This window comes from Lactuca virosa, chromosome 4 (genome assembly GCF_052849685.1).
Source record: "Lactuca virosa cultivar CGN04683 chromosome 4, Lactuca_virosa_CGN04683_v6, whole genome shotgun sequence".
In the NCBI taxonomy this organism is placed as follows: Eukaryota; Viridiplantae; Streptophyta; class Magnoliopsida; order Asterales; family Asteraceae; genus Lactuca; species Lactuca virosa.
This window is the reverse complement of record NC_136429.1, coordinates 108,924,786-108,944,273: the sequence shown is the minus strand read 5'-3', so window position 1 is coordinate 108,944,273 and position 19,488 is coordinate 108,924,786. Positions and strand designations below refer to the sequence as shown.

The following is a 19,488-nucleotide window of genomic DNA, read 5'->3' as shown; positions in this document are numbered from 1 at the left end:
GAATCCACTTCCATCTTCGCATACAATGCACCATGAGTGGGATTTCTCATTTCCTCATCATCTGATCCAGAAGACCAGATTTGATAAGTCCCATCTTCGTCCTGTTCACCTCTTGCTACCAATGATAAATCCTTTGCTTTGGCCCTGACCTCTTCCAACTTCTCAGCATAATAAGCCTCATCTTTGACTTTGTTCTTCCTTTCATCCTTCTTTCGAAGCATGCAGTCATTTGAAAGATGATTGGCTCCATTGCAGTAGTGGCAATCCACACCTGAATCGCCTTTCAGCTTCTTCTCATTCTTTACCTCAGACATCTTCGTATCTTTCTTCTCAACCTTCTTCTTCTCCTCATCAACAGCTTTACTCACAACATTTCCCTTTCCCTTAGTTTTCTTAGCCTTCGGATTGAACGACTTCTTGAAAAACTTCTTGACACGATTATTTGAGTAAAACGCTATCGCTTCATCATCCGAGTTCATGATGAATCCTTCTTCCTCCTCTGAATCACCTTTTTCGAACGTTTCTTTCTCAAACACCTTTGAGACTAGAGCTAACGGACCTGCCAAACTGAGCTTCGACTCCTCAGCCATTTCATTTACCTCACTTTCGTGTGTCTTCATTTGATTGTACAAATCATTGAGAGTTGACGTATCAAAACTTTGCTGATTCTTTACCATCATGCTAACGCTTCGCCATTCTTTACGAAGACCCATTACAAAAATGAGATTGAATTCCATTGATGTTCTGGTGATTCCAAAACGATTGCAATGATAAATCAACTCGTTCAGACGATCATAGTAAACTTCAATTGTTTCACCCTCCTTTTGTCTGAAATCCTTCATCTCCACCAAGCATTGTTTGACTGAATTGATTTTAGTTTTATCGCTTCCTTGAAACTTCTCTTTCAGAGTATTCAAGATCTCTTTGGCAGTTGTACAACTCCTAATATAGTTGTACACAACAGGAGGCATCACACCGCGTAATTCTCTCATACATCTTTGCTCCAATTTCTTCAGACGATCAGATTGATTTTCAACCACAGTGCTTCCAGACGATGATCCAATCGGTTGAACATTTGTCGGAGGATTGATATTTCCAGTGATGCAAGTCCACAACTCTTCATCGATTCCATTCAAATAATCCTACATACGATTAGCCCACTGATCATAGTATTTAGGAATTAACATAGGAATCTTTGTTGAAGATCCTACCAGATGAGAAAACGAAGTCATTGAATTGAGATTGAAGTTCGCCATTGATGAACGGATGAAGGTTTTTGAGATTTTTAAAAATTCAATGAGAATTTGAAAACGAATAGCTGAAATGATTCACAAAATCAAGTAGAACACTCGATTCAACAAATCAGTTGCAGAATCAAATTACAACTGACGATCTAGAAAGAATTTTTCACTTCAAAAAGCGCGGAAACTTTCTGAACTAAAATTGATTAAAAAAACTTTTTGAAAATCGCAGATTGTAATTCCTGCTCTGATACCAATTGATGATGTATTGAATCAAGTAATAAACGAATCAGAGTATGTATGAATGCGAGATTGAACACACAATGTAAATATGATCTTGTTTCACCTCTATTACGCTCTCAATGTTTACAAAGTACAAAGACAGGTTCTGTTAAGGACTCTTATCTAACTCTAGTAAAGTTCCCTGTTTATAGGAAACAGAGAAAGCGTACAAAAAATACTAAGGCATTGACACTAGGCTTCGTATAAAAGCACCTTAGTAAATACATAACAAAAACATATGAAGGGTACATAACAGACTTCGACTAATTACAACACATTTTGACCCTTACAGTTCATAACCCGAGGATCCAACACACCTTTGATACCACCACTTGAAGATCCATAGTCCACCCTTCACAAAAAGACGGATAAAAACGTAGGAGAAGCCAACCCGCCAAAGAAGTCACCTTTCAAGGACCTTAAATCAGTCTTTGGGAAAAAGAAAGGGAAGAACGTGGGAGAGTCGAGCAATCAAAAGAAAGACGAAAACAAGATTGAAAGCTTTGAGCAAAATCCTAATCCAAAAGATTCTGAATACGAGTCCGAACCCGAATTCGAGTTATAACATAGTGAACCCGAAGACGAGCCAAAGAACGAGGTGGCGAACATAGTTAATATGTTCGTGGAGGCATATAAGAAGAGAATCCAAGAGGACACCGGTCCCAGTCTAGTATAACCTGCAATTCCAACTGCAGCCACATTCGAGCTGAAGGGACACATTCTGTCCGCACTTAAAGAAGTCCCATTTTCTGAGAAGGATCATGAGGATGCTTACAGACATTTAGATGAAGTCAATGACATTGCGGATTACTTTAACATCCCAAATGTCCCACACACTACAGTTTTATCGAGAATGTTACCAGTCACTTTTAAGGGAGCCGCAAAGGATTGGTTGAAAGCACTTCCACCCGGTGCAATTACTACTTGGGCATAGATGCGTGAGCAATTCTTGGAACACTTTTGCCCACCTTCAAAGGTTGGTAAACTCAAGAAAGCAATAGAAAATTTCGAGCAACAACCGGGGGAGTCACTTTACGAAGCATGGGAATGCTACAAGGGATTGATAAGAAATTTCCCCCAAAATGACTTGAATGAACAACAAGAAGTGTCTAGCTTTTATGATGGGGTTAATGTCATGACGAGGAAACTCCTTGATTCTCAAGGACCATTGACTAAGAAAAATCCAGCTGAAATCAAGGAGTTAATTGAAGAGTTTTCCAAGCATTCTCATGAATACCATAACCCTCGACATGATGGAGCAAAAGGAATTGGTAATGGAACTTCTGAAGAAATAGCAGCTGTGTTAACCATACTAAACACTATGGACCGTAGGATGACAAAGATGGACCAGTCAATTCATGCTATTAGAGTTGGTTGTGAGAGATGCAATGGTCCACATTTAACCAAAGATTGCCACTTGGATGATAATGGGAATAAAAAGGCTCAAGTGTTTTACTCGAGTGGGGATAAGTATGATGAATATTGGAGGAAACCAAAGAAGGAGTGGTTGCCATATGAAGAATATAAGAAGCAGAAAGAAGAAAAATATAGGCAGACTGGCCGAGGCTTCTACCAAAAAGAACAACCACCTCCTGAAAAGAAAGTTGATCTTGAGTCCATGCTAGCACGATTCATGGAGGCTTCGGAGAAAAGACATGATGAGACAGATGTGGTGATTAGGGAACATCAAAATCTCATGAAAGATCAGCAAGCCCTATTAAGGAATCACCAAGCATCGATCCAGAATATCGAAGCCCAAATAGGTCAACTATCTACTTTGGTACATGAAAAGTTATCTCCAAAAATTCTCGAGAAAAAGCCTCAACCACATGTAATGGTAATAGAGACTGAAGAGGATACCATATCTGAGTTCCTTGAAGCACTTAAAGTCGATCCACACTCGTCCGGACCAAAGCCGAAGAAGTCACGACTAGAAGAAAATTTTGTTGTTGAAACATCTAACTCACGACGTGAGCATCCAAAGCTCATGACGTGGGCAACGTCTGATCAAAATTTTTTAGTGATGTTCAAGCTTTTCGTCCTCCTTTGCCATTTCCGTCTCAAGCTAATATTCACCCACTAGAGCAGGAACACTTGAAGTTTATGAAGCAAGTGAAGGGTATTTCAATCAATACCCCTTTCATCGAATCATTGTCTAAGGTTCCCGAATATGCAAAGTTTTTGCAATATCTACTCAACACTCGCCAGCAATTAGAGAAGAAATCTAAGGTAATACTTAGTGAGCAAAGTTCTAAAGTAATATTGGGAGAGTTACCAAAGAAAATGGGAGATCCTGGACGCCTCACTTTTCCGTGTGAATTTGGAAATAACACAAAGACTTATGCGTTAGCCGATTCTGGAGCTAGCATAAATCTAATGCCTTTTTCGTTCTATAAAAAGCTTAATCTTCCATATTGAAGGCTACAAGAATGACAATTCACATGGCTAACCGTTCAGTGACACATCCAAGAGGCATCGTGGAGTATATTTTGGTAAAACTTGGGAAATTTGTTTTTCCAATTGATTTTGTTGTTTTGAATATGAAGGAAGATGCCAATGTCAATCATTCTTGGTCGCCATTTGTTAAATACTACTAGAGCCTTGGTGGACATTCGCGAGTCCAAACTTACTTTGGGAGTTGGATATGATGAAGTTACCTTTGGAGTGGAAGATGGTTTTCAAGGTAACGATGTTCAAGGTGAAGTCTTCAATATTGATGAAGAAAATGAGCTTGAGGAATTGGAAAAACTTATGGAAGAAGAGATTCAACAATTTAAACGCACAAAGCCGAGAGCATCCATTCCAATGGGTTTTGAAGTAATTGCTTATAAATGTAACATCCCAAAAATACAGTCTAAAAATTTTGTTTTAATTTAAAAATAAAAACCATGGTCATCAAACATCATAGAAAAATCGTAAACAATGTATCTCAGAATATTATAACAACTGTCTAATATATATCAGAGTATAAACATCCCAAGCTAAACAATGGTGTGTGCACTGCAATCTTCCCGAGCTCCTCTTTTGAAAACTGAGTACCTGAAACCAAACTGAAAACTGTAAGCACGAAGCTTAGTGAGTCTCCCCAAGCTACCACATACCATACATAATAAACATGCTACTGAGAGATACGGGCCCCGCCCACGCTCTAGGAGATACGGGCCCCGCCCACACTCCACTAACTAGGAGATACGGGCCCCGCCCACACTCCGCTGACTAGGTGATACGGGCCCCGCCCACACTCCGCTGACTAGGAGATACGGGCCCCGCCCACACTCTGCTAATCATGAGATACGGGCCCCGCCCACACTCACATGCATAAACAGAACATACAAGCATCACACAGACAAGTACACATTCTACTAACATAGCAATAACCACACTCAAGTAATGATGAGATACGGGCCCCGCCCACACTCGAATAATAATGAGATATGAGCCCCGCCCACACTCACATACGTAAACAAAACATACAAGTATCACACATACAACAAGTATAGCAATCCAACAATCTGACTGATATCCATACTTTGGTAATAATGAGATACGGGCCCTGCCCACACTCAGCTACTAACATATCTCATATACGGGCCGGCCTTGGTGCCTTAGTCCCGTTCCTACTGGAAGAGGACTCAACTCACACTGCAGAAGTCCCGTGAATAAATCTCGGGCTGCTGGCTGACAGATCATCAAGCTGTCAACATCCAAATAAACCCAATTAATAATTGGATCCCAAATGCATATCCATAAGTCCTTGCTTGATTAAAAGACTACTTTACCCCTAACTTAGCTTGATTCAAGCCTAAGGCCCAATCCAAAGGCCCAATAGTCTGATAATCAACTAAAGCCCAACTATGGCCCAATTTTCTAAATTGGGCCCAAATCCCTCACATGATCTTAATTTAAAGGCCCAACCATTTATTTGGTCCAAACACTTGGCAATCCAATAGTCCAATACCTCATAATCTTCAAGGCCCAGTTATGGCCCATTTATGGCCCAATTTTCTAAATTGGGCCCAAGCCGTCCAACGGGCCTTATCCTATAGCCCAGTCCAATACTCTAGTCCTTATACTTGTTCTTGGATGATCCATCAATAGCCCAAAACATCTAGGCCCAATAGGAGGCCTAACTCCAAACCCAACAGTTTAGGGTTTTCACATGAAATGATGATTAGGGTTAAGTGTTCTCACTTAATCCATTAAGGACTTAACCCATTAAGTCCATTCTTCCACTAAACCATCATACAATGGAATCGTCATGAGTCATAACTTCAATCCACTGGTCCAAACGCGGGTCCCAATAGGCCCAACCCAACAATCTCACAATTAGGGTTTTCTAAACCCTAATTAGGGTTTCTAGCCCAATAACGAATCAGCCCAATCCAAGATTAAGCAATTATGTCGGTTAGGGTTCCACTAGGCCGGGAACCACCCACTGCCACCTCGGGCAGTGGTGGTCGGCGGCGGTTCCTGGCGGCAGGCGGCGGCAGCCACCATTTTCAATGGCGGTGATGGTGGTTCCGACCAAAATTACATGCACAACTTCGCATCCATAAAATACACGCTCACACAAACTAAAACACACACACAGCCACTCTTCATGGTGGCTGGTGGTGGCAGAAGACGGTGGCAGCCACCACCTTGTGGTGGTGGCGGTGGGTTTTTGGCTAGATATTTCACATACAACACCACCCAAATCGATAACAGCCTGAATACACGATCACACTCGTATTCAGCCACCTTTCAAGTGGCTGTCGCCACTGGGAGAGACAGAAACGGTGGCCAAAACGGTCACCGGCGGCTACAGTGACGTCCCATCAACAGAAACGAAGAAGAAGAAGAAGTACAGTGAGTGGCGAGTAGTCTTACCGAGGCCTCCTTATCGTGCACGCCTTGCACAGTGACGCTCACATTTTCTTCACCGGTCTCGACAGTTCTTCGGCTGCCCAAGGCGTCTCTGGCAGCAACATAGTGATGGCGCTCCTCGGCGAGCAACTTCGTCTGATCGGAATAACGAGAAGGGAAGTGACGGCTGAGAAGGTTCACGTGAGGTGGTGGCGGCTGAACCCACACATGGCGGCCGGTGAAGATGATCTATTAGGTTTAGGGTTTTAGGAGGCGACATGGGTAAGGGATACGGGATTAAGTCCCGCTCATTTCAACATTTATTAGATATACAACTTTGGTCCCTCCTTCCCGTTTTCTTTTCAAGTTTAGACTACAATTTACCTTTTAAACCTTGATCCCATAATTTCCTTTCATAGTAGATCCCTAAATTACTAATAATCCCCCTAAGCCTTCAAATCCTTTCGAATTAAGTCCAAATAATTACCACGGAGCCCCTGTCTTCATAAATATTTACAAACTGAATCCGAAACTTACACTTTTAACCCCCGACTACTAAAATTGTGACAATTAACTCCTCGAATCCAACACCATGCTATATAATTATTGATTTCAGGGCGATTATACAATCATTAATTTATTTAATAAACGGGGTGTTACAATAAAACTCCGACATCTTGGGTAAGCAAGGAGAGTGAAGAAGAATTAATTTCTAGTGATGATGAAGAGGTTACTTCAAGGTGGAACCCGAAAATTATGAAAGTTGAATCATTAGAGGTAAAAAAGGAAGACGGAGCAAAACCTCAACTTGTGGTAAATAAGGGAGTAAAAAGAAAGCTCGAAGAGGGTGATGTGAAAGGTAAGAAAGAAAACTCTAAAAAAGCCTATCTTAGAAGAGTTCAAGCTTACAAAAGAATGTGAAAGGAGCAAAAGACACAATTGGTGATGGACAATCCTACAATTTCAACGTGAAGTGGCACGGAGTCCGACTTATGACTCCAACAAAAAGAAGCGCTTTTCGGGAGGCAACCCGAGTCTGGATTGCGATTTTCTTTTCTTTTTGCATTTTATTTTAGTTTTTGCATTTTTAGTTAAATTCAAGGATATTAATCATCAAGACATCTAATTTATAATAAAAATCAAGTGTGGGGTTACTAAATGTTGAGTGGTAATTTTTATTTGAAATTTTAAGGGAAATATTGAATTTTCAATGAAAAACTTCGAAAACACGTTGTGGTCCATGGCCCACTTCGTGTTCATATGAAATGGCATGATATTTTTAAGCTCAGACATAACTCACGACGTGAGCTTCGCAGACACGGGACTACAGTTCAATTAATCAGAAGAACATTTGTCCACTACTCTACTTTACTCACGAAGTCAACTCAAACCTTTGCCCCCCCCCCCCCCACACACACACACACACATTCGATTTTGGCTACATCATCCATAAACCACTTTCTCTCTTACATAATCTTCAATTTAAGGTATACAATTCATGCGCTTGATTCTTTATTTTGACTAATTTACTAGATTTAAGGGTTAGGGTTTATGCTCCTATCTTCAAGATTTACAATTACCCATGATTTTGTTCGAAATACGACTTGCATGTTGCAGATTTGTGCTTAGAATTCATACCATACAAAACCCTATGTGATAATGGCACTTATTTTGCTCGAAATTGGTTTGATTTTAGAACAAATGAAGAACTGCCTTCGCACCAAACTCACGTTGTGAGTTTGACCCTCACAACGTGAAAACTGAAGGACAGAAATAGTTTGTTTTCTGATTAATATTTAATGGCTTTTGGTGTTGGGTTTTGTTATTTTGCTATTTGTGCAGACATATGGGTCCTAGGAGGAATGTTGAGGAAGCACAAGGTGATGTTTCAAACCTACACCTGTTTTATGCCTTCCCAACCTACATATCCCGCAAAGTGTATAACCGATATACTAATAGATTGGGATGGCTTCGTAGTCTAGAGTTTGTTGTGTCCCCAACGATTAATTGGAATAAGCTAAGCGATGTGGGATTACTTGATTGGTTGAACCTGTTTTCACCAAAACTTTTGTGGGGGACGGGATAACTTTTACATGCAGGGGATGGAGCAATTTATTTGCAATTCAAGAAAGGGTTTATAAGGAGTTATGTGTCGAGTTTTTCTCAACAATGGTGTTCCAAGATAATGTGGAAGACCCAAGTTTCCCTCAAGCTTTAGTCTTTCGTTTAGGATGGGAATATCGGGAGTGTAGTCTTTCTGAATTTGCATGGAGAATGGGATTGTACGACGCCCATGAAACAATGACCCCGGTATTTTCTATGTTTTTACGGGGAGCTGCACGAGCATATTCTGGGGGTATGTCATGGCATGATTTTTGGAGTCACATTGCTACGGGAATTTTCAATTCAGGTGTATCTCTAGAAAGCAACATTAAATCCCCGATCCATCGTTTGATCCACTGACTCGTCACTTTTACAATTCATCATAAAAAGCATGGGGACAAAGTTACAAAAATCAACTTTTTCTTTTTGTGGACCATCTTGCAACCGGGAGTCTGTTGCAACATTCCCTACTTTTTGGCTCGATACTTAGCTCGACCCAGGAGCCCGATATGTGGTGGCCATTTTATCACCCATTTGACACGTTCTTATGGAGTAATCATTCCCGGAATAACTCGGACTCTTACTTGCAAGGAGGGGAATGAGTTTTCTATGGGATATCTGGAGACTATGCGGGTGGTGGTCAATATGAGTACTCACTTGAGTATCCCAAATAGTGATGATGAGGATGTCGAGCAACCACAAGAGGATCCCGAACAACAGCCAAGGCCTCGAGGTAGGAGGTATGTGAGAGCTCGAGGAGAGAGGGGACAAACGCAACAACCTCCTCAACAATTTGAGGGTGAGGTACCAACCGACCCATTTCAGAGTCGGGTGGGTATTTATTTGGATAATCTTCGTGGGGGGGGGGGGGATTAATTACCATAACCAAGCGATCGACGTTTTATTTTCACATTTGAATGTGGAACGACATCCCACAATGCCAACTCAATACCCTTACACTCCAACATGGGAGGAGTTATGGATGCCACGTGGAGATGGAGCAGGGACGAGCGGAGCACATGATGAGGATGATGATGATTAATTTTTATCCTTTTATTTTATTTTAATTTTTTAATTTTTTATTTTTTGTGTGTTCGTTTTATTCTGGTTTGTTTGGTTATGTACTAAAATTTAATTATGATTGTTATGTTTTTTTTTCACATCTTTTGGTTGATTATTTACAGAAATTTGTTAAAGAAAAATGCAACAAGATGGAGAGTTAGAGATACAAGAGTGTACAAGTCTTAGCCATGTCATTTAGAGTAAAAAATCGAGACCCACAATTTTTCATAAGTGTGGGGTTGATTATCAGAGAAACAAGATTAGCAATGAGTGAAGAGTAAAGGAAAAATAGAGATTTAGAAGAGTCTTAATCAATTAAGACATTTGTATACATGCAAAATTCTAGGGAGAAGACTCTACAAGTCACATTCTGTGAGGCCCTGTTCTCACGATGTGAGGGTCCATATCTCACGTCGTGAGCCCGTTTCGAGTAGTATGTCGCAGCACAATTATCACGATATCACGTCGTGGGTCTTATGCCCCACGTCGTGATTACTAAAAATCTTAAAATTCAGAAGCATTTTACTACGAATTCATTTAATGGGTCGCTATTATCCTTATCCGAGTTATCATAAGCTTGGTGGTTACTCTTTTTCTCAACCATGCAATGTGGCGTATGCTTTCCCACATTGACGAATTATGCTTTGAAGATTTTTTACACTACATTTGTTGAAAATTAAAGTCTCGGTTTTACATTTTGACGGCACATTTACGTACATCTGAAGATCCAAGTTCCATATTCAAGATGTCCATATTCGAGATGTTCAATATTTTTCGCACGTGAAGAAATCGATCTCGCCACTTCTACCCAAGGGAGTCTGTTCTTTTTTTCTCCATTTTATTTTATTTTAATTATTTTATGCATACAATGAGGGCATTATATGTAATAAGTGTGGGGTAGGGGGTCGAAAAAGTAAATTGCTAGAAAATTAAAAAAAATGAAAATTTCTAATAAATTTTCTAATAGATTTGAAATAATAATCTAAAAATTAAATCCAGTAATAGTTTAAACTTAAGTTGCTAGTGTTGCGTGGGATGATCCACCGAGAGCTCAAATGTTTAATTGAGCCAACATATGTTATAGTATATTTGTGGCTTCTCATTTCTAGTGAAAAGCCATGAGATATGAAAGGTAATCTGGTAGTTTATATGACATAATAAGTTTTGCTGCCTAAACCTGAAATCTATCCAAGAGAACTTATATAATCATTGCACTTAGACTAATACCTCTAACAAATAAAGGTTGAAGTTAAGCTCCCTTGCCTAAGCATGTAGGATTGAGAGAAAAAAAGTGAGTTATACAAGAGAGAGAGAGAGAGAGAGAGAGAGAGAGAAATTACCGAAAAGTTGAAGAATTGAGGAGCTATCAAAGTATAAATTCAAAGATAAAAATTCTGAAGAAATTCAAAAAAAGTTGAAGATACCAAAAATCATACAAAAAGGTGGTGAATTCAAAGAGATCAAAGAGCAAATATCAAAGAAGTGAAGAATTCCAAAGAGCTCCATTGTGGTATCAAAGTTGTAATTTTTCTAGATTATGTATGCTTGGGTAGCTTAACCAAAAATACCTTGAGGTTAAGAAAGATTTCTGAGGATTGATTCGGAGGGTTGCACAAAATGAGTGTCGTATAAGCTAAGGGGTGAAGGTTCAAAAGGATTGTGAGTATTTAGGATTGGGAAGTTTCTAGGAACCTTAGACACAAATATGCACATTGAGGTCTTGGTATAATGGCTGAGTTCAAAATGGATTGTCTTATGTGATATTGGTGATGAAAGTTTAACTTAAAATTAATTAGTTTTGCTTAGGGGCAAGCAAAAGATAAGTGTGAGGTATTTGATATTGCCATATTTATACATATTTTTAGGCAATATTTGAATACATTTTGTTTAATATTTTGGTTATTTGCATAGATAAGTGGTACTTATAAGATTAAATTGTACTTTGCAGCCAAAAGAAGTCATCTTGAAGAATAAGGACCAAAAGGGACAAGGATCAGAACTTTGGAGGTTAAAAGCTTAAAATATGAAGAATTCAGCAAAAAGACGACCTCACGACGTGAGGAATCATTCCTCACGACGTGAGTATTAGGTTTCTAGAAGATAAGCATCCGGAGGCAAGAATCCGTGTTCGATACAGATTAATATTGAACTCAAGACGTGAGAAGCTATGTCTCACGACGTGAGGATGGAAAATTCAAAAACTATAAATACTCTTGATGTCTACAGATTTGAGAGGTTGGGAAGAGAGAATAGAAGTTCCAGAAGCCGTTTTTCAGAGGAAAAAAAGTTAGAAACCTAGTAATATCAACCAAGGGAGGAAAAGTAGATCATAACCTTAATTAGTTTGGTACATTACTATGTTTTTACTTATGAAGATTTTGTGTTTATTTGTTACTATGAGTAACTAAATCTATCTGCTTCTGTTAGCTAGATGAAGCTTGAACTCATGAATTAGTTAGTTGATTATGGATTTTTCATGTTGGTTAAATGCTTGTGTTTGATGATTTATACCTAACATGTTAGAATTTAATACTTAGATTGCTTAAACTCATGTTCTTTGTAGTTAGTGAATATTGAATTGCATGAACTTGATACCTAGTAATTAGTGAACATTGAATTGCTAGAGCTAGGATCCAACCAATCTTAGCTAAGTAATTAAAGTATTAGTTTTGGCTGTGCTAGAGAACATATATTGTGACTATAATATTGTGTTTGTTTAATCAATCTTACATAGCTCCATTAATAATTAATAATTGATTATGTATTAAATTATATCTGACCATGCATACCTCTACATGAATTGATTCAACATTAGTAAATTTGGACTTAAATTGCTAATAATATATTAAATGGTAACCAACAAGAATTGTCCATAATTAATAATTAACCATTGAGGAAAAGTGGATTCGAACTAACAGAATAGTTTTTAATATTTGATTGAATAGTTGTTAAGAATTTAAGTTTGTCTAAACTTGCAAAATTAGATAAAAACCATTTTACTTTTGTTAGAATTTTAGGTTAATTTAATAGTAAGTAGGTTAATTAATTAATTCCGTTCCCTGAGATCGATACCCGACTGTAGTGCTATACTATTTGCGAAAGGGTACACTGCCCTGGGTAGAATAGCTAGTAGGATAGGAGGTCAAATTAGGTGTAGCTATTAGGACACATCAACATGTCACCTGAGTTGATAACTAGTTGACCGGTCAAATTGCGAACAATTAAACAAATTGGAAAATATAGTGTCAAAATTGAACTTTTGTGAAAACTTAAGTGTCTTAATTGTAAGAAAAAAATAACACGGTTTCAAAATCGAATTATATATACAATTAATTTACATTGTTCTTATCTACAGTAGCAGATTTTAAGTCAAGCCAAACCATCTTTCTCTTAGATGGCTGGTTTGGAGCTGGGTAGTAATTGGCTAAATACTTTTAGCCGACTGGTGGTGGCATGGTCATCGGCTCACCATTCCCTCTTCCAATCGTTTGTCTCATTCCACCTGCTCTAAGTGATACGTGTTATCCCATCGATGCACATTCACCAGACGATCACCTTTCCCCACTCCACCGCCATGACTGTCCAATGTAATGCTTACAGGGCTGCTTATGGCCATCGAATCTACTACTTTGATCTTCTTTTGTTACCCCGTTTAACTTCCCTCCTACATACATGAATCATCGTTTACCACTTCATTCACTCAATTTATGCAGTCGGTGCTTAATGTTTCTTCCATCATATAACTTCCTTTATCTTATCTCTATCTCCTATTAATTTCTTCACTTCTGCAATCGACGCTATGCTCCAACTTTCCAGGTATATCGCAACCTCACTGTTCATTTAAGATGAGTAGCGTCTTCACCATTTTTCTCTTCCAATAGTTGTTCTCCACCTACCTGCCCTCCACCACTTCTCATCTCACCCAGTAGATGTTTGTTGATGTCGAAAATCCCAACACCATCTTAAATTCATCGTACATCCATCTACAACACCTCTTATACAATCCACGACACCCACCTCTAGCACCGTCCTCATCCCGTTCCGCCCTCCACCGCCTGGAAATCAGAGGCATTCTCCATCTTAGACTTTTTGATTTTATTCTTCCGAAGGAATTATGTGGTTCTCAGCTTCGATTAGCATATAATGGTGGTGCCTCCAGTCGACATGCTTCGTCGCTCTCGTCGTCCCTAATCGGAAACCTTTTCCAAAAAAATAAAATTGACAGGTTTTATTTCCATCAACCCCCGAATCTTTCCTCGGACGCATATCCCCCTTCTTAATTGAAGATCATTACTGATGGAAGGCCCCACTTCTCAATAAGGTTTTACTCTTTTCTTTGTGTTCCTCGGTTCCATATTTTTCAATTAATTTGCTATTTTTTTTCTTTCTGAATAAATTCACATTTTGGATTAAAATCATGTTATTTATGTTCATTGTTTTCCTGTTGTCGGCCAATTATGGGAGCTAAGGTAGAGGTTCAGGATTCGAAGGGCATTATGAATGGAAGACACACAATGACCGAGGAAAATGAAACTAAGTTTTTTTTTAATGTTGCACACCAACTGTTTGACTTAAGGCCTCAAAGAAATCAACTTGTTTTAGATCAACAACAATGGATTCTAAGCTTATTTTCCTACTGATCCAGCTTTGAAGGATATAAAAGATCATTCCAGGAAGGTGACCACGGGGATTTATGCTACCTAATTCACAAAAATAGCCTCCGTATATAAAATAATTGATGTTATTTTTTTTATCAGCCATTGAAAGCTAGAAGTTGCAAAAGAATGTTGACACACTTATATTCTCCCAATTGACCGTTTACTGGATATTGCTGATAAGAAGGCACCCCTTTAGGATGCTTTTCTTCTTGCTGAAGATTTACTCCGTGTCACATCCACAAACCAGGATGGCGGAAACGTCTGGGGTGGATGACTTCATGAACAGTATCACAACATAATGTACAATAGTGATCAAAGCAAACACAACCATCATAAATATAATTGAGAATATTACATTGTTTTCAAGTATTGTATGTTTCAAAACCAATTACATTATGATGACAAAAAATGAATAGTACGACGTTATAACGCCCCATCATCAAAAGCCTTGCGACTACCTGTTTAACAGTTTCCTGAGAATACAAGTTGTTTTGAAAAGTATCAACAATTAAGTTGGTGAGCTCATATGGATAAAAATATGTAATTCTTTCCTTGTAAAGTGATAGTATTTGTTCCCAGAAAATCCAATATTTTCTTAAAATGAGTTGTAGTCTTAAAACCCCAAGACCAAAAAAATGTATAAGTATTTCTATACTTAAAATAGTATTATGTAGTTTTATTCTTATATAAAACCATTTGAACGCATGTTACCCCGTAAACTAAATGTGTTCTTGATTCCCCATGTGAGTTATTACAACCATGCTAAAACCAAAGTTGGCCTACTATTCTTCAGGCGTCAGAATGTTACACAATTGTCACCCCAGACCTGCCGGTCTAGCTGTAGCTAGTAGCTTAGGTGCAGGATTGACAGTCATGTATAGATCTCTACACAAGTGTCATGCTCTCTTATCGAGATTTTGGTTATAATTCAGGACTTTAGTGTGTATTATGGTAGGTACGGTGAAGACTTTGTCGCACATAATTGTTTCAACAAGTTTACATGCTAATGTAATGAAAACCCTTGTATGTGGAAATAACACTTTTCCATAGCATTAACGTAGTGTATAATAATTATACAAAATTGCAAAAATGGTCCCTGTGGTATGCAAATTTTTGGGGTTTTAGTCCAAACCCCGAGTTTTTTGGATTCATGGTCCTTTTGGAGTAGTTTGTATGTGAAGATAGTCCCTCCAAAAATTGAAATGACTATAACACCCTTGGGGTATTTATTTTTCATTTTTCTTTCATTTATTTTAATTTAATATTTATTTATTTATTTTAACAATTAAAAAAATAATAAAGGACCGCTCGCTCTCTCTCTCTCTCTCTCTCTCTCTCTCTCTCTCTCTCCCCGATAGGCAACCAAAAACATCTCCATTGGAGGTGGTGTTCTGCTGTTTTCTGGTAAATAGAGGAGCAGCAACCCTTTGTTACTCCTTCTTCCTTTTTCTGTCGAGCAAAGAAGCAAAACACCCCCAAATTTTGTTGTCCAGTTTAGCTCTTGTTCCTCTCTTTTCCTGTTCAGCTTCTATCAAAGAAACTCCCACCAGAGGTGGAGATTTTCTAGCAGACAAGAGGGCAATTGTCACACCCCAAAACCGAAACGGCGGAAACGTTCAAGGGTGGAGGACGTCATATATAGTATCACAACAATTGAATAATAGAAATCAAAGCAACAACATTCTTAGTATAGATGTTAAAGTGTTTACATCGAGTTCAAGACATTACATGTTGTTATAATATAATAGTATCAAAAGATAAGACGAGAAACTACAGCTCCGTCTTCACGAACTCCGGTGTGGATACCTGTCTTATTATATTCTTGAGAATACAAGTATTTTGAAAGCGAGTATCAGCTATAAAGCTGGTGAGTGCATAAGATTTAGTTTAAAGTAAGAAACTTCTTTGAAAATTGAACAAGTTTGAAAGATCGACAAGAAAATCCTATATTTTCTTAATGTAAAGTGATACTGAACCAATTTCTTCTATAATCGTTTAGTTTATACTAGTTACCTATAATCAAGATAAGGTGGACAGTAGATTGTATGATTCGATTGTACCCCCACATCCAAACAAGGAAAAGGAAAGTAAAACTGAGTTCACACATTCTCCAATCTAACAGGTCTTCATCATATATAACCTTACTGTATAAACTAAAGGATTATAGCTCTAATTAATAGTAATTTATGTTATACCGATTCTAACTAAGTGATGAGTTAATATCCATGATTACTTAACTTATACACGTTATGATATAATCAACATTTGGCGGATAATAAATTGTAGGATTCTACCTTAGTTTCACATCCAAACAAGGAAAAGAAACTAAGTTAGAAGTCTCACATTCTATTGTCTACCAGATCTTCGTCATATATAACTCGGGAATGTATAAGCGAGGAGATCACAACATTAACCTTCTTAAGAATCCTTTAAAATGTACTAGTTTACCTAGAAAGTGTTACCATTGATCCCAGAGAATCCTATATTCCCTAATTGTTATTGAAATGTAGTTTTATCCCCTAAAACCGTTCTACTGAAGGTTGGCGTACTGTGATATGGAATAGTTAGATTTAACTCTCCAAAAGTGCGACTTAGCAAATGTATAAATATACTATGGAATAGTATACTTAGTTTTATATCTCATAAAACCATTCTTTGTATTGGATATTATGCTATGTAATAGCAAGTTCAGTCTCAGTTCATAGTATAATAAATATACTATAAAAAGACTATAGTACGATCGTTATGTTCCTCTAAATTGTGCTCTGAATTGTACTCTGAATACTCCATGAAAAGACTATCCTGTGATTCACATAGTACATACTTATTATACATAATCAGAAACGGACGGACAATTGATTGTGTGATCCTGTCGTACCCCCACATCCAAACAAGGAAAAGGAAAGCAAAACTGAGTTCACACATTCAACCATCTATCAGTTTCTCATTGTACATAACTTTTATGTATATACTAGGCAATCAGAGAAACTACTACCTATATTCATTTTATGTTTGGGTTTTGGTACTATGCGCGCGTACCCACCATAAAGGGTGTCGTGGTACAATGCTCGCATACCCATGTTAATCGAAGGTACAGTACTATGCCCGGGTACCCCTTTTGTATGCCGAGGTCTGGTACAACGAAAGATGTACCTTTTTGAGTTCCTTATATTTAGTTTGTATTATTGTTCGTACTTTCTGAATAGATAAGACTAACAAGTATTAGATCTCTATGTATTACGATGACTTCAATGATCTACCAAGTCATAAGCATTGATCTACCAAGTAATAAGCATTGACTCTCTAAACTATACTCCTTATAGTTTACTAGTAAGTTCTCTGTAATTGACTAACTGATCCTGAAAGAATACCCTTGCTACCCAAGGTATTGAACTGACTTCTAGAACTTTTAAATCTACATACATATACATAATATATAACTAATATTTAAACGACATTCGGACAAACAACCGTACTCTAAGTCCACATCCAAACAAGGAAAAGGAAATAAAGCTAGTAGTCAGTCCTAAGTCCTTTAAACACTACTTATATAACTATATCTACATAGACACCAATTATACACAATGTAAGTTAAAAGATTTTATAAAACATTTAAAAGCATTTCCTAATATTTAAAAGAGTTTAATAACCATTTAAAAGCATTTTCCAATATTTAAAAGAGTTTAATAACAGTTAAAAGCATTTTCCAATATTCAAAAGAGTTTATTTATATTTAAAAGCATTTTGATGACTTGATGTCATTTACAACATTTAAAGAGTTTTATTTATAATAAACACAATTTCTTGTGTTTAGACTTGTATTCCCCCCCTTAAAACAGTGAAAAGTGATAAAATGTAGGGGTATAAACTCACCTTATGATTGGTGATCCAAATGATTCAAGTAAGGATGAGAAGTTCCACGAATGAAGTCTCAAGACACAAACGAATCCTAAATGACACATATTGGCATATATGGGCATGAATATAGTGTTTAGAAGCAACTATATGCCAAGAAACACCTTTAGGGACTAGGAAACACTTTGACCAAGTGATGGAATCACATGTGATTCACCTAAGGGGAGTGTACGTCCACTTTGAGGAGTGTGCGGCCATGGGTGTACGGCCATGGAGTGTACGGCTGTACACTCATGGTAACAAGTGCACAAAAGTGTGTTCTAGTGATAGGGAAGCTTGTGGGACAATTGCACATCAAGTGTGGAAGCTAGGAATGCACTTTGAAGGCCCTTTAGGGGTGTTTTGAGGGGTGTACGGCCACACCTGGGTGTATGGCCGTACATTCCTTATGATCTTGAGTTTTGGCCGTTTTAGGGTGTTAATCTAGTGTTCCTAACAAGTACTAAGCATAAGGAAGGAGTACTTACGATTTGGAGGCTCAAAAGGGTTCACAATCACCAAGAACAAGTGTGTGTTCTTGGTTTTCTTGGTGAAATAGATGAAGATTTGAAGATCTACCCAAAAGATGATTTCCATGGATGAAATCAAAGGTGTTACTAGGTGAAGAAGGATAACATCAAATCAAAACGGAAGAAAGGCTTACATTCTTGAAGATCGGGTGAAAAGTTGGATGATAGTTGAGAGAAAACTCGAGTTCTTGACTTGGAAACCGAAGAAATGACTTAGAAATGAAGGGATATCACTCTTATGGAGGGGGTGTACGGCCAACATGGGTGTACAGCCGCACACACATGTGTGTACGGCCGCACACTCATGTGTACGGCCGTACACTCCCTCAAATGGAGTGTAGGGCTTGATTTCAAGGCTAGGAACCTACTCGACTCAGTTCTATACTCAATGCTTGAATGTACTGAGCTTTGAACCCTTAAACAGGCTCTAAACAATGCTAAATGATAGCAGAAGTGAGTCTGACTTTGGGTTGATTGGACTGGCTTTTAAAGCAAAAATTTTCGGGTTGTCACATCAATAGCCCCCTTGAATCTTCTCTTCTTCTTTCGCTGACTCCATACCCACCTGAACTGTTGTTGATGTTTCCCTGCTTCCATCGTACCATCTCCCCCCCCCCCCCACATTCACATTTCTTTCCGAGGCAGAAGAAGCGCAGGAGCTGCTTTCGTTTCGTCCTCCCTCTATGAACTAGTGACGTCACCATAGGTGTTCATTCCTTGCTCGACAAACCTCGACTACCGGACCAAAAATCTTTGTTGCTTAGGTATTTCTTTCCTTTCTGATTTCGTTATCCTTCTCATGTCTTCGAATTAGTCAAGAACTAGAATTACTCCCTCCTTTGCGATCGATTGCCACCACCCTCCATAGATTTC

General features: G+C 38.3%; 1 long non-coding RNA gene and 1 other non-coding gene across 2 annotated transcripts; both read right to left on the bottom strand.

Moving 5' to 3' along the window:
- Positions 1-2,505: 2,505 nt before the first annotated feature.
- Positions 2,506-2,612, bottom strand: LOC145110441 (small nucleolar RNA R71). The gene has a single exon (XR_013709818.1). It is a non-coding gene; the product is annotated as a small nucleolar RNA R71 (small nucleolar RNA).
- A 1,759-nt stretch (positions 2,613-4,371) lies between these two features.
- Positions 4,372-6,640, bottom strand: LOC145168409 (uncharacterized). Its single transcript, XR_013741851.1, has 2 exons — positions 6,393-6,640; positions 4,372-4,562 (listed from the first exon to the last, which is right to left on the bottom strand). It is a non-coding gene; the product is annotated as an uncharacterized LOC145168409 (long non-coding RNA).
- Between the last annotated feature and the right edge of the window lie 12,848 nt (positions 6,641-19,488).